The 11,937-nt window shown below is 44.5% G+C and overlaps 1 long non-coding RNA gene across 6 annotated transcripts in view; it reads left to right on the top strand.

Moving 5' to 3' along the window:
- Positions 1–11,197, top strand: part of SLC25A53 — a 56,694-nt gene extending 45,497 nt beyond the window's left edge. For all 6 annotated transcript variants that reach the window (XR_006548888.2, XR_006548890.2, XR_006548889.2 and 3 more), the window contains one exon: positions 8,627–11,197. This is a non-coding gene — a long non-coding RNA (solute carrier family 25 member 53). The remainder of the gene's footprint in view (positions 1–8,626) is intronic.
- The last annotated feature ends 740 nt before the right edge of the window (positions 11,198–11,937 follow it).

Genomic DNA, 11,937 nt, shown 5'->3' with positions numbered 1-11,937 from the left:
TTTACATGAGTGGTCTTAAACCAGCTCAGCTGCAGTCTTAGTGTGCTGGTAGTGCTGAAGGAGGGCTTGGAGAGGCAATGCAAAGAGGGGTAGGGGAAGAGGTAGGAAACTTGTATGGTACCCATTGTACAGAATAAGAAAACTGAGACATTTTCTTTCTCTGTTTTACACTACAGCAGGCTGCTTGCTTTTTCTTTCAGTAAAACATTATTTTTTACAGCTTATGACCTGAAAGGAGACAAGACTCAGAGAGGTAAAATGACTTGCCTGAAATTAAAAGGTGAAGCCAGAACTTGTATCATATCTCTCTGACACCAGAATCCATGCTATTAACCAAAGTATGGATATGAAGCTGGCTGCCTCAGAATCATTTTGAAAAGCTTGTTAGAAATACAGATTCCTAAGCTCTGCCTCTGGGGGATCCAGATTTACTAAGAACTAGGGCTAGGGAGGGTGATTTATATTTTTAACCAGTGCTGTAGTTAATTCTGAGATGTAGAGTGGTTTGTGAACCATTGCTAGAGACACTAAATTATGCTTATGGCAATAAGTAAATGAAGATGTGGCCAATGTATCTCTCCATATGGTAGCTGTTGTGAAATGTAACTTGAGAGCAGAAGTTCCTACCTAGGGTCCTTCCTGAAATTGTTTGTGAAGAGTAGAATTTCAACTATGTATATTCTTCTGAGTTCACAGCTTTGTAGATGTTCAAATGAGTCTGTGGCCCAGAAATGGTTAAGAACCACTCCCCTACAATCTTTCTTCCTAACATTTTCTCTTTCAATTTGTACTTGAGGAAGAAGTATGAGAAACGGAACATAATTTGATCTAACCCCCTAAATACAGCTCTCTGCCGCTGATATAGCTCTTTTATTTCCTGGCTTGAGGACACGTTGCTAGGTTGCCCTTCTGTGAGCTCTTGAGGGGACCTCTCCTTTGCTGGATTTGGAATCACTGGCCGCAGAGAAGGAGCAACTCCATGGAAACAGCATGCAGGGCTGTCCAGAGTGAATGGGCCGTGAAGCCCGTGACAGAGAAATCTGCACCATTTTCCATGACTTCTGGTTCTTGAAGAGCAGGTCTTACTTCCCTTATGTAGATTGTGGTTAGGAGGCCCCCCTTCTGGGCTTGTTCTTGATTCCTGATGTTTGGAAGCAAGCAAATAATCTGATGTCTTGTCATTGCTGTTGGGCTGTGTTCAACCTGCCAAGGAACTTTACCTGTTCCTTTCTGCCTTCTCATTGGCTACCTCAATACATAGAGTTCCTTGGAGTAAACAATGCAAATTTGGAGTTTAAGTACTTTCCATCTGAGGACTGTGGAATTTCTCATGGGTAGAACAGTAGCAAGGGGATGGAGGGTGGAGGATGTAGGAAGTAGAGTGAAGCCTCACCTCACATAACCAGGGGTGAGGCTGGCACAGCTCTTGGATTTCCTTCAGACTCTTGCTCTGCTCCCCAATATCATGACACCTGACCCCAGGTCTCTTGCAGACTCTTATTCTGTGTTTAAATTGGCTTCACTGCCAAAGTAGGTGATCTACAGTTGGAGTTGGTGGGGGTGGGATCAAGTAGGACAAAGGGTAGATCCTGTAGCTCTGACAAAAAATAGTGGAAAGAGAAAGATTGTATGCTGGTGCCTTGATTGGGCCCTTAGAACAAAGTGAAGGTCTCTTTGTGCAAGGCTGGGAGGAGGATTTGCTGAACCGGCTCCAGTTAGATAAAGGTATCCCTGATCTCTGGCATCAGTGTGTGGGAATACTTCCCAATTCATGGTTCTAATGACACCACATTTTCCAACTGTAACAAAGAAACCTTAAAAGACTGAAAGTTATGAAGGTAACACTATTAGTTGAAACAATAATAGCTGCCCTTGGCTGCCTGCCTTCTTGGTGCCAGGGACTTTCCATTTGTTATCTTATTTAAGCTTCTCAGCAATGCTGAGACAGGCATTGTTATCCCATTTTGCAAATAGGAAAACTGAGTTTCAGGGAGGTTAAAACACCTTGTAAGTGGAGGCACTGGGATTCCAGTCTGGGGCTGCGTCAGACTCCAAAGCCCGTGACAACTCTTCTCTGTTGTCTTCCAAACAAACAATTTAAACAAAAAATCCTTTCATTTTATTTTAAAATCAATTTTAATTGCTATAGAGTTTATTTACCATCTTGTGTTAATTTCTGCTGTACAGCAAAATGATTGTTTTATATATATATATATATATATATATTACACATATATGTATAAAGCTTCCCAGGTGGCACTAGTAGTAAAGAACCCCCTGCCGATGCAGGAGACATAGGAGACACGGGTTCAATCCCTAGTTTGGGAAGATCCCATGAAGGAAATGGCTACCCATTCCAGTATTCTTGAATACCATGGACAGAGGAGCCTGGTGAGCTACAGTCCATAGGGTCACAAAGAGTTGGATGCGACTGAAGCTAGTTAGCATACACATATGTCCAGTTCAGTCACTCAGGTGCGTACGACTCTTTGTGACCCCATGGACTGCAGCACGCCAGGCTTCCCTGTCCATCACCATCTTCTGGAGTTTACTCAAACTCATGTCCAGCACGTCGGTGATGCCATCCAACCATCTCATCCTCTGTCCGTCCCCTTCTCCTCCTCCCTTCAGTCTTTCCCAGCATCAGGGTGTTTTCCATTGAGTCAGTTCTTCACATCAGGTGGCCAAAGTATTGGAGTTTCATTTTCAGTATCAGTCCTTCCAATGAATATTCAGGACTGATTTCCTTTTATGGACCACAGTCTTGTCTAACTCAATGAAACTATGAGCCATGCCATGTAGGGCCACCCAAGACGGACAGGTCATGGTGGAGAGTTCTGACAAAATGTGGTCCACTGGAGAAGGGAATGGCAAACCACTTCAGTATTCTTGCCTTGAGAACCCCATGAACGCACATATGTATATGCTGCTGCTGCTGCTAAGTTGCTTCAGTTGTGTCTGACTCTGTGCGACCCTATAGACAGCAGCCTACCAGGCTCCCCCGTCCCTGGGATTCTCCAGGCAAGAACACTGGAGTGGGTTGCCATTTCCTTCTCCAATATATAAATATATATATATATATATATATATATATATATATATATATATATACACACACACACACACACAAATATAAATATATATACACACACACACACACAAATATATATATATATATGCACATTCTTTTAATATTCTTTTCCATTATAGTTTTTCATGGGATACTGAATAGAGTTATCAGTGCTCTATACAGTAGTACTGGAGAAGGTGATGGCACCCCACTCCAGTACTCTTGCTTGAAAAATCCCATGGACGGAGGAGCCTGGTAGGCTGCAGTCCATGGGGTCGCGAAGAGTCGGACATGACTGAGTGACTTCCCTTTCACTTTTCACTTTCATGCATTGGAGAAGGAAGTGGCAACCCACTCCAGTGTTCTTGCCTGGAGAATCCTAGGGACAGGGGAGCCTGGTGGGCTGCCGTCTATGGGGTTGCACAGAGTCGGACACGACTGAAGCGATTTAGCAGCATACAGTAGGACTTTGTTGTTTATCCATACTATATATAAAAGCTTACATGTGCTAACCCCAACCTCCCACTCCATCCCTTCCCCAACTCCTTCCCTCTTGGCACCTACCAGTCTGTTTTCTATATCCTTGATTCTGTTTCTGTTTCATAGATTGGTTCATTTCCAACAAACAATTTAAAATGCACTCTGCAGACGACCCAGTTTATTAGACTGATTTCAGCCTTTAAAGCAATGTTGTAATCTTACCTATATTCCTAGGATCTCATTTTTTAAATACAACTACTAATATAATGTATGGATCAACTTGTATACGGGGTATCATACTAAGTATTTTGACTAAGTATTTTGTATACTTCATCTCATGCAACCTTCATGACACTCATTTTACAGGTAAGGGTACTGAGGTTCAGAGAGTGGAAGAGACTTGGCCAAGGTCATAAAGCTAGGAAGTAGAGCAGTGAAATTCAAACCCAGGGCTATCTGATTCTATAGTCTGTATCTTTATGCTATATGCAGTGGGGCAAACAAATAAGGCCCTCATTATAAATTGACTTGTCTCTGTCAGCCACAGATCTCTCTCCTTCCCACAGCCTGCATCCAGAACCGGGTACCACTCATGCTTTTAGGCATCTGTGCTTTAGGCTGCTTCCTTAGCCTAGAACTCCTGCCCTCACTCCTACATCTAACTAGAGCCTGCTTGTGGGTTAAGAATCAAGTCAGATGCCCCCTCTCAGAGAAATTTTAGACTGCTCCCTATGCTCAGTCAGTCAGTTCAGTCGCTCAGTCATGTCCAACTCTTTGTGACTCCATGGTCTGCAGCATGCCAGGCTTCCCTGTCCATCACCAGCTCCCAGAGCTTGCTCAAACTCATGTGCAGCAAGTCAGTGATGCCATCCAACCATCTCATCCTCTGTCCGTCCCCTTCTCCTCCTGCCTTCAATCTTTCTCAGCATCAGGGTCTTTTCCAGTGAGTCAGTTCTTCACATCAGGTGGCCAAAGAATTGGAGTTTCAGCTTCAGCATCAGTCCTTCCAGTGAATATTCAGGATTGACTTTCTTTAGGATTGACTGGTTTGATCTCCTAGCAGTCCAAGGGACTCTCAAGAGTCTTCTCCAACACCACAGTTCAAAAGCATCAACTCTTCAGTGCTCATCTTTCTTTATGGTTAAACTCTCACATCCATACATGATTATTGAAAAAGCCATAGCTTTAGACTATATGGGCCTTTGTCAGCAAAGTGATGTCTCTGCTTTTTAATATGCTATCTAGCTTTGTCATAGCTTTTCTTCCAAGGAGAAAGCATCTTTTAATTTCATGGCTGCAGTCACCATCTGCAGTGATTTTGGAGCCCAAGAAAATAAAGTCTCTCATTGTTTCCCCATCTATTTGCCATGAAGTGTTGGGACCAAATGCCATGATCTTCATTTTTTGAATGTTGAATTTTAAGCCAGCTTTTTCACTCTCCTCTTTCACTTACATCAAGAGACTTCCCTGTTAGTTCAGTTGATAAAGAATCTGCCTTCAATGCAGGAGACCCTGGTTTGATTGCTGGGTCGGGAGGATCCTCTGGAGAAGAGATAGGCTACCCACTCCAGTATTCTTGGACTTCCTTTATGGCTCAGCTGGTAAAGAATCTGCCTGCAATGCGGGAGACCTGGGTTTGATCCCTGGGTTGGGAAGACACCCTGGATATCTCCCTATGCTAGGTGAAATATATTGCTTTTATGTCCTGCTCTGTCCTTGATTAGTGTAAGCTTTGTTTTGCCTTCCAGTATAGTTTAGCTCATTGTTGACCTGTCTCCCCCACTAGATTCCCAAGACCTCCAGGGCTGGTACCAAGTCCTGTTCACCCCTGCTTCACAGTGACTTACCCACAGTGATTGATATGTGTTTGTGAACAGACCAAAGGACTGGCAGAGGGATGCCTGGAATGAATGGATACATATAGGGCTGGATCCTGGCATGATCATGCAGGCTGTGCATCTGGGCTAGACTATCCAGGGAGTCTGGAATCCTTTCCACCCACTTTACAAGGTTATAAACATAAGAGATACATCATAGGGCCCATGGGGTAACTGCTCTAGGCTGACTCCAGGCTTGTTCTGAGGCCCCTACTTTGGAATTCTTGTGTAAGGGGCCAGGCTGTCCAGGATTGCTTTTATAACACCTTTGCATTCACAGAAGAAAGGTCTTCCTCGTCTCCCACGTGGACACAGGATTTGTCCCACCATACCACTGTAAAGGGTTCTGAGTGTGCTGCAGGAGCATGTGCAGCATCCGCATAGGTGTGAGGTGGGGAAACATCTTAAAAAAAATACAGTTGACTGAGGCCACCATGCCATGGATGGTCAACCACTTTATCTCATTTTATTTTGTTATTCTTTACAACAACCTTTTGAGGGAGGTCTCTTGTCCCTCGTCTGTAGCCAAAGAAACTGAGACTGAGTGAAGTGTCTTGCCTAAGGTCATACAACTAAGCAAATGGTGGAGGCAGAATTCATACTCAGGACTGTCTGTTCCCAAAGGCTGGCATTTTAACAGGAAAACACATAGGAGAAAAATTGACTCCCTCTCCCCCATAAAACAGGATGAGTTAGATTTATAAAATTATGACAGCTATTTCAGGTAAGTTGTTTCTAAATTATTGTTCACTTTTAATCCCTGAAAAAGATTGGCCAAAACAGAAGGAACCAGGGATGGAAAAGCACAATTCCTCTATCAAATATTGGCCTGAATTCCTCTCCATCAACCCCCTGCCACATGCACAGTATGAGGATGCCTAGAGAACATCCCCCTACCCTACCCCCCAGTGTCTGCTCATTTCATAATTGAGATGCTTGAGGCTCCAAGATGTTAATATATTTCTAAAGGTCACACAAGAAGTTGAAAAGAGAACTGGCACTGAGAATTCTGGTCTGCCAAATTCTAGCCCAGTTTTCTTTCTGCTAAATTGGCCTGCCTTACAGTCAATCAACACATGTTTACAGGTTACTCAGGAAAATGTGGGAAGGAAGTGGAACATTACTGCATTCTGAGATAGAAGAGGGGACAAATGCTTCCCTCACCACCCATCCTTATGCAGGTGCAGATAAAACTTGGAGATAAATCCTTGGTAGGACAGTTGGGTAATTTTGGGGTCCCCTGTGGCTTCGGGGGCGTGATTGGAGCTCCCCTCCAAGGAGAGGGGTCCGCTTTGGCTCCTGGGATATGGAGGGGGCTGCCATGGGCCCAGGAGTGCCCTGGAAGGATGCAAGGAGTGGGCCTCTTGAGCCTGTGCTCCTGGCCAGTTCTCAGCTAAAGAGTCCAAAGCAGAGGAGCCTTCCCAGCCTCTTGGCCATGAGAGTTAAGGATGTGAGGCTTAAGGGCCTCCGAACTGCTGAGGGTAGGGGAGGGCTGGTGGAAGAGCACAGGAGGCTGAGCCTCTACTCCCTCCCTCTAGACAGACTGTGGCTTGAGAGGGGTAGGGTTGTAAGGTTAGGTACTGGACTGTGGATGGAGCAGGAGCAAGAAACCAGGGAGAAGCTTATGGGGGTCATTCTGGAAGGAGAAGCACTTTAAGGCAAGTTCTTGAGTGCGGCAGCCCAGGGAAGGCTGCAGTGGGCTTCTTGCAGGGCCTGGCTTCTAGCCCACCCCCAGTTCCTCAGCCTGGTGACCCCTTTGTCCCTATTGGATGGGCTAGTGTAACTAGATCCCCAATAGCCCTCGCCTCTGGGGACTACACAGCCCAGGGTTCTGTGTGAAACCTCTGGGTCTGCAGTTTCTACCAGGCTTCCTGTCCATCTAGATGTGAGTCTGATGCCCAGTCATGGCACCCTATGCCCCTGTCCCCCACCACACCACTTCCTGTTCCTCTCCACACACCATTCCCAAGCCCCACACCCTGTCCTCTCACCCCTAGTTCCTTCCTGACAACTCCCTCAGGTTCTCAGATCTGCACCGACCATTCATTTCTTCTTGATCCCAAAATTCTTTCATGGGCCCTGGCTCCGCAATTACCTTTCATACTACTCCATCTGCTCCCAGACTGCTCCCAGACTACTCCCAGGTAGGAGCAATAGCTTGGAATCTTTGCACAGCCTCTTCCCTCTAGTATAGTGGCTCTGAACCAGGGCAATTTTATCTTCTTCCCTCACCCTGAGGACATAAGGTAATGTCTTTAGATATTTTTGTTTGTTATAGCTGTGCTGTGCTGTGCTTAGTCACTCAGTCATGTCCGACTCTTTGCCACCCCGTGGACTGTAGCTTGCCAGGCTCCTCTGTCCATGGGGATTCTCCAGGCAAGAATACTGGAGTGGGTTGCCATGCCCTCCTCTTGCCATAACTGGGTAGGTCACAACTTGTGCCACAGGATACCACTAAACATTGTATGAACACAGGGTGGGCACCTGTGATGAAGAATTATCTGGCCCCAAATGTCAATAGCCTGTACATTAAGAACACCTGCACTGTTATACAGCAACAGGTCTATAAGGTTAAGCTCAGAAACTGTCATGTATAGAGCCTTTTCTTGCTAAACTTCCAGGAATAGTTACTCTTTCTGTTCCTCAATTGGGAGAGGCGAGCGGGGTGTTGCCATGAAACAGCTAGCACATCATCAAGAATCTACAAAAAAAGAAGCAAGGAGCTTCCCTGCTCCCTAAATTTACTACCATCTTTTAGAGAAAGTACTGGACTACAACCTTTGAATGACTTTCTGCCTGTAGAAGATAGTGCCACTTTTTGGAAAGGGAAGAGCAACTTATTATTTTAGCAGTTTATCAAATGCAAAGTTTCATATGGTGAATGCAGTAAGGATGGGGAGCCCTCCTTCACTAATTTTATTTTCTTCATTCTTCAACCTTCTTTGAATATGAGAATATTTGCTGGGTCAGAAAAACACCCTAGAGGTGACTCTGTTCAGCAAAACTAACTGCCTTTGTTTTAATTTAAGGTGGAGGAATTCTTTCTTAAGAGTGTACATATTTCTCAGAAACTGGCCCAGAGAATTATTTGTTTCTTTAGAGCTGAGTTTCTTGAGCCTCTGTTTATAACTAAGCAATGAAGATGCTTGCCAAAAGATTTCATTGGTCAGTCTAACTTCTTTTTTTCCACTCTTGCCAGTTTCTTCCATCTGCACCCAGGTATCTTCAGCATGGGGGAACAAAACCACTCTCCCAGGAAGGAGCTTCAGCACTGGACACAAAAAGAGCCTCCAGGAAAGAGAAGCTGGCACTCCCATGCCTACGCCCTTGGTGCCATTTCCAACTTTATGTCCACTTTTCTGACCTTTCCTATCTATAAGGTTGTGTTCCGGCAACAGATCCATGCTGTGGCGGTGTCAGAGGCTGTGCGGCAGCTTTGGCATGAAGGCCCTCAATACTTCTACCGGGGAATCTACCCGCCTCTTCTCTCCAAGACATTGCAAGGGACTCTGCTGTTTGGGACATACGATAGCATGCTGTGTTGTCTCTCCCCTGTTGGGCCACACTCCCTGGGGAACCGCTGGGCTGCGGGGCTTATGTCTGGTGTGGTGGAGGCTGTGGCACTTAGCCCCTTTGAGAGGGTGCAAAATGTGCTCCAGGATGGTCGCAAGCAAGCTCGCTTTCCCAGCACCATCAGCATTCTCAAGGAATTTCACTCTTATGGGCTTTGGGGCCGGCTGTCACAGGGTTACTATCGCGGTTTCTGGCCTATCCTTCTCAGGAACAGCCTGGGGAGTGCTCTGTATTTCTCCTTCAAGGATCCCATCCAGAATAGCTTGGCAGAGCAAGGCCTGCCCCACTGGGTTCCTGCCTTGGTGTCTGGGAGTGTCAATGGAACAATCACCTGCCTAGTTCTGTATCCTCTGATTGTGCTGGTTGCCAATATGCAGTCCCACATTGGCTGGCAGAGCATGCCAAGCTTATGGGCCTCTATCCAGGATGTGTGGGACACTCGGGGCCGAAAGGTATTTCTGATCTACCGGGGAGGTTCCCTGGTCATCCTAAGGTCCAGTGTAACCTGGGGCCTTACTACTGCTATCCATGACTTCCTGCAGAGGAGGTATCATTCCAGGAAAGAGCCGAAAGACTGACTGGCTGCAGGCAGTGTAGTGTGGCCATGGCAACTTGTTATTGTAAGCCTTCCTGGGGTGGCTTAAATAGCTTACTTCTTTGGCTTGGTCACCTAATACAACTATTCTTCAAAATCTTTCAACTGTCAGTACACTTGAGAAGGTCCCAACTACCAGCCTGTTGTGTAAAGACAAAACCCAATAGGGTTCCTTGGTTAGAAAAAGAAATTCACCCCAGTTTATCCACAGCTTCAAGCAGACACAGGAAGGCTTTATGTAACATGTCACCTGCATGAAATGTCATTCCTTTAAGGAATTTGCTGACATTAAGAGGAAACTCTAAAAGATGACCTTAATCAGGCACTGTGAGTTCTGGGACCCCTCCAGTTGTCTTCTGGGCCAAACTGAGTGGAGGACCAGGAATTCCAATTTCAGAGAACTAAGCTTGACTCTTGGTATGGGGATTCCAGAGACTTTTTCAGATGGCTACGTTCACTACCCCTGCCACCACCTCTCTCACTTTTCAAAGTTGTTGGTGCTAGTTTCAGGGTAGTGGTTGTGGCTAGAAATCCTGAATTAGACTTGTCTCAACTGATCAGATGCCACAAGAACTGGTGGGAATGGGAAGAAGTGTGGTCCTTGGATGGATGGAAAGAATAGACTTTGAGTGAAGAGGTTTAGTTACATGCAGAATAGAAAATTCTACTATTGATTGATTGGTGTTACACGCTGGGACATTTCTGATAGCAAGGCAATAACATTGCCTAGTAACCACTTGAGTTTCCCTAAGAAATCTGGAACTGAAATGATTATATCTCTTCATCAATAATTGCATATTTTATTGCCATGGATAAATATAATTACTGTGACATAAGTTAAAGATCTGAAATTGTAGCCTGTCATTTAAAGTCATTCAAAATATGCCCCCCATAAACTATGTAGCATATTATCACACCATTCCTACTTACATAGATCCCATACCCTAGCCAAACTGGAGTATTATTCCCTCCTCAAACATGCCACTAACTTTCCCATAGCCATGCTCTATCTTCTCCACCTCCAACACCTGTTCTCTACATGCCAGTTCGCCAAAATCCTTCCAGTTCCTCAAAGCCCAGCTCAGATGCCACCTTCTCTAAGGAGTCTCTTCTGATTGCCCCTACTGAATGTGATTGCCCCTACTGAATGTGATTGCCCCTACTGAATGTGATTGCCCCTAAGTGAATGTGACATTAGTCTCTTGTGATGTCTCTCTCCAATTACACTTCATACGTGGCACTGATTCCATTATGTCACTGAGCTCATGTGGTCCTCTGTTCTTGATGTTCTTCAATACCTCCTACTAGACTGTAAAACTCCTTGAAAGCAGGGATTCTTGTATATGTTTTTAAATCTCCCATTGTGCCTAGGTGCTCAATAATGTTGGCTGAATTATTGAATTGATTATCAAGCTGTGATATGGTCTTTATCCTCAGGGTGCTGTCCCTTGTACATGAAGATAATGTTATTGATTCATTGTCATGAAGACTTTAGGGTGTAATTTTTGTTTTATTAGTGGATTTAGTTTTGTGCTAATGATAATGATGCTGATGATGATAATAATAATACCAACAATAAGTAAAAGTGACTTTCAACTGGGACATTTGATGAGTTTGTGTTATTGGTGGCATGTTTGTTATTGGCAACACTTTGGATCTGAAATTCGCAGAGACATTGCCTAATGGTCTGATATTTATTTTTAACTCTGGAATTTTGAGGATTTCCAAGATGACATACATTGCAGTTTTTCCCTTATAAATGATATCATGTAATGATCTCCACATGCACCTCCTTCCTTACCAAACCAAAATTGTCATTTATAATGATCTGACTATAGATCCTGGCTGTGGGGATTCCTCACTGAATATCAGAGAAGTTAAAGACACGGCTGTAAGCATTATGAGATCAGAGAGCATTTGCCAGCAAGGTCAACAAAAAATGGCTGGTCCAGAATCGCTGCAGATGCATTCCCATGTCTGATCCCTCTGCAGACCTGGATGTGGTGGGTCAGTACTCTGCTTGTAGATTCAGTGACAGGGAGCACAGAGTCTGTACCAGGGAAGGAAAAGTAGAAGAGCAGTTAGTTCTACTTAAAGGCTAGCTCTCAGAATACAAAAAAATCATTATTTAGATAATGACTTCAGTTTATAAGCTGAAAAGAAGGGGATAAACTATGGTACTCTCCCACTTTTTTATTCAAGATAAAATATGGTACTCCCCCGCATTTATTTCTAAGCACACTGTCCATTTTCACTTATGTCACTATGTCAGTCCATGTCTGTTCCTTAATTTTAACTTATTTAGAAATAAGTTCAAACTTCTAGAAAAGCTGCCAACATAA

Source organism: Bubalus bubalis, chromosome X (assembly GCF_019923935.1).
Source record: "Bubalus bubalis isolate 160015118507 breed Murrah chromosome X, NDDB_SH_1, whole genome shotgun sequence".
In the NCBI taxonomy this organism is placed as follows: domain Eukaryota; kingdom Metazoa; phylum Chordata; class Mammalia; order Artiodactyla; family Bovidae; genus Bubalus; species Bubalus bubalis.
This window is presented reverse-complemented; position numbering and strand designations above follow the sequence as displayed.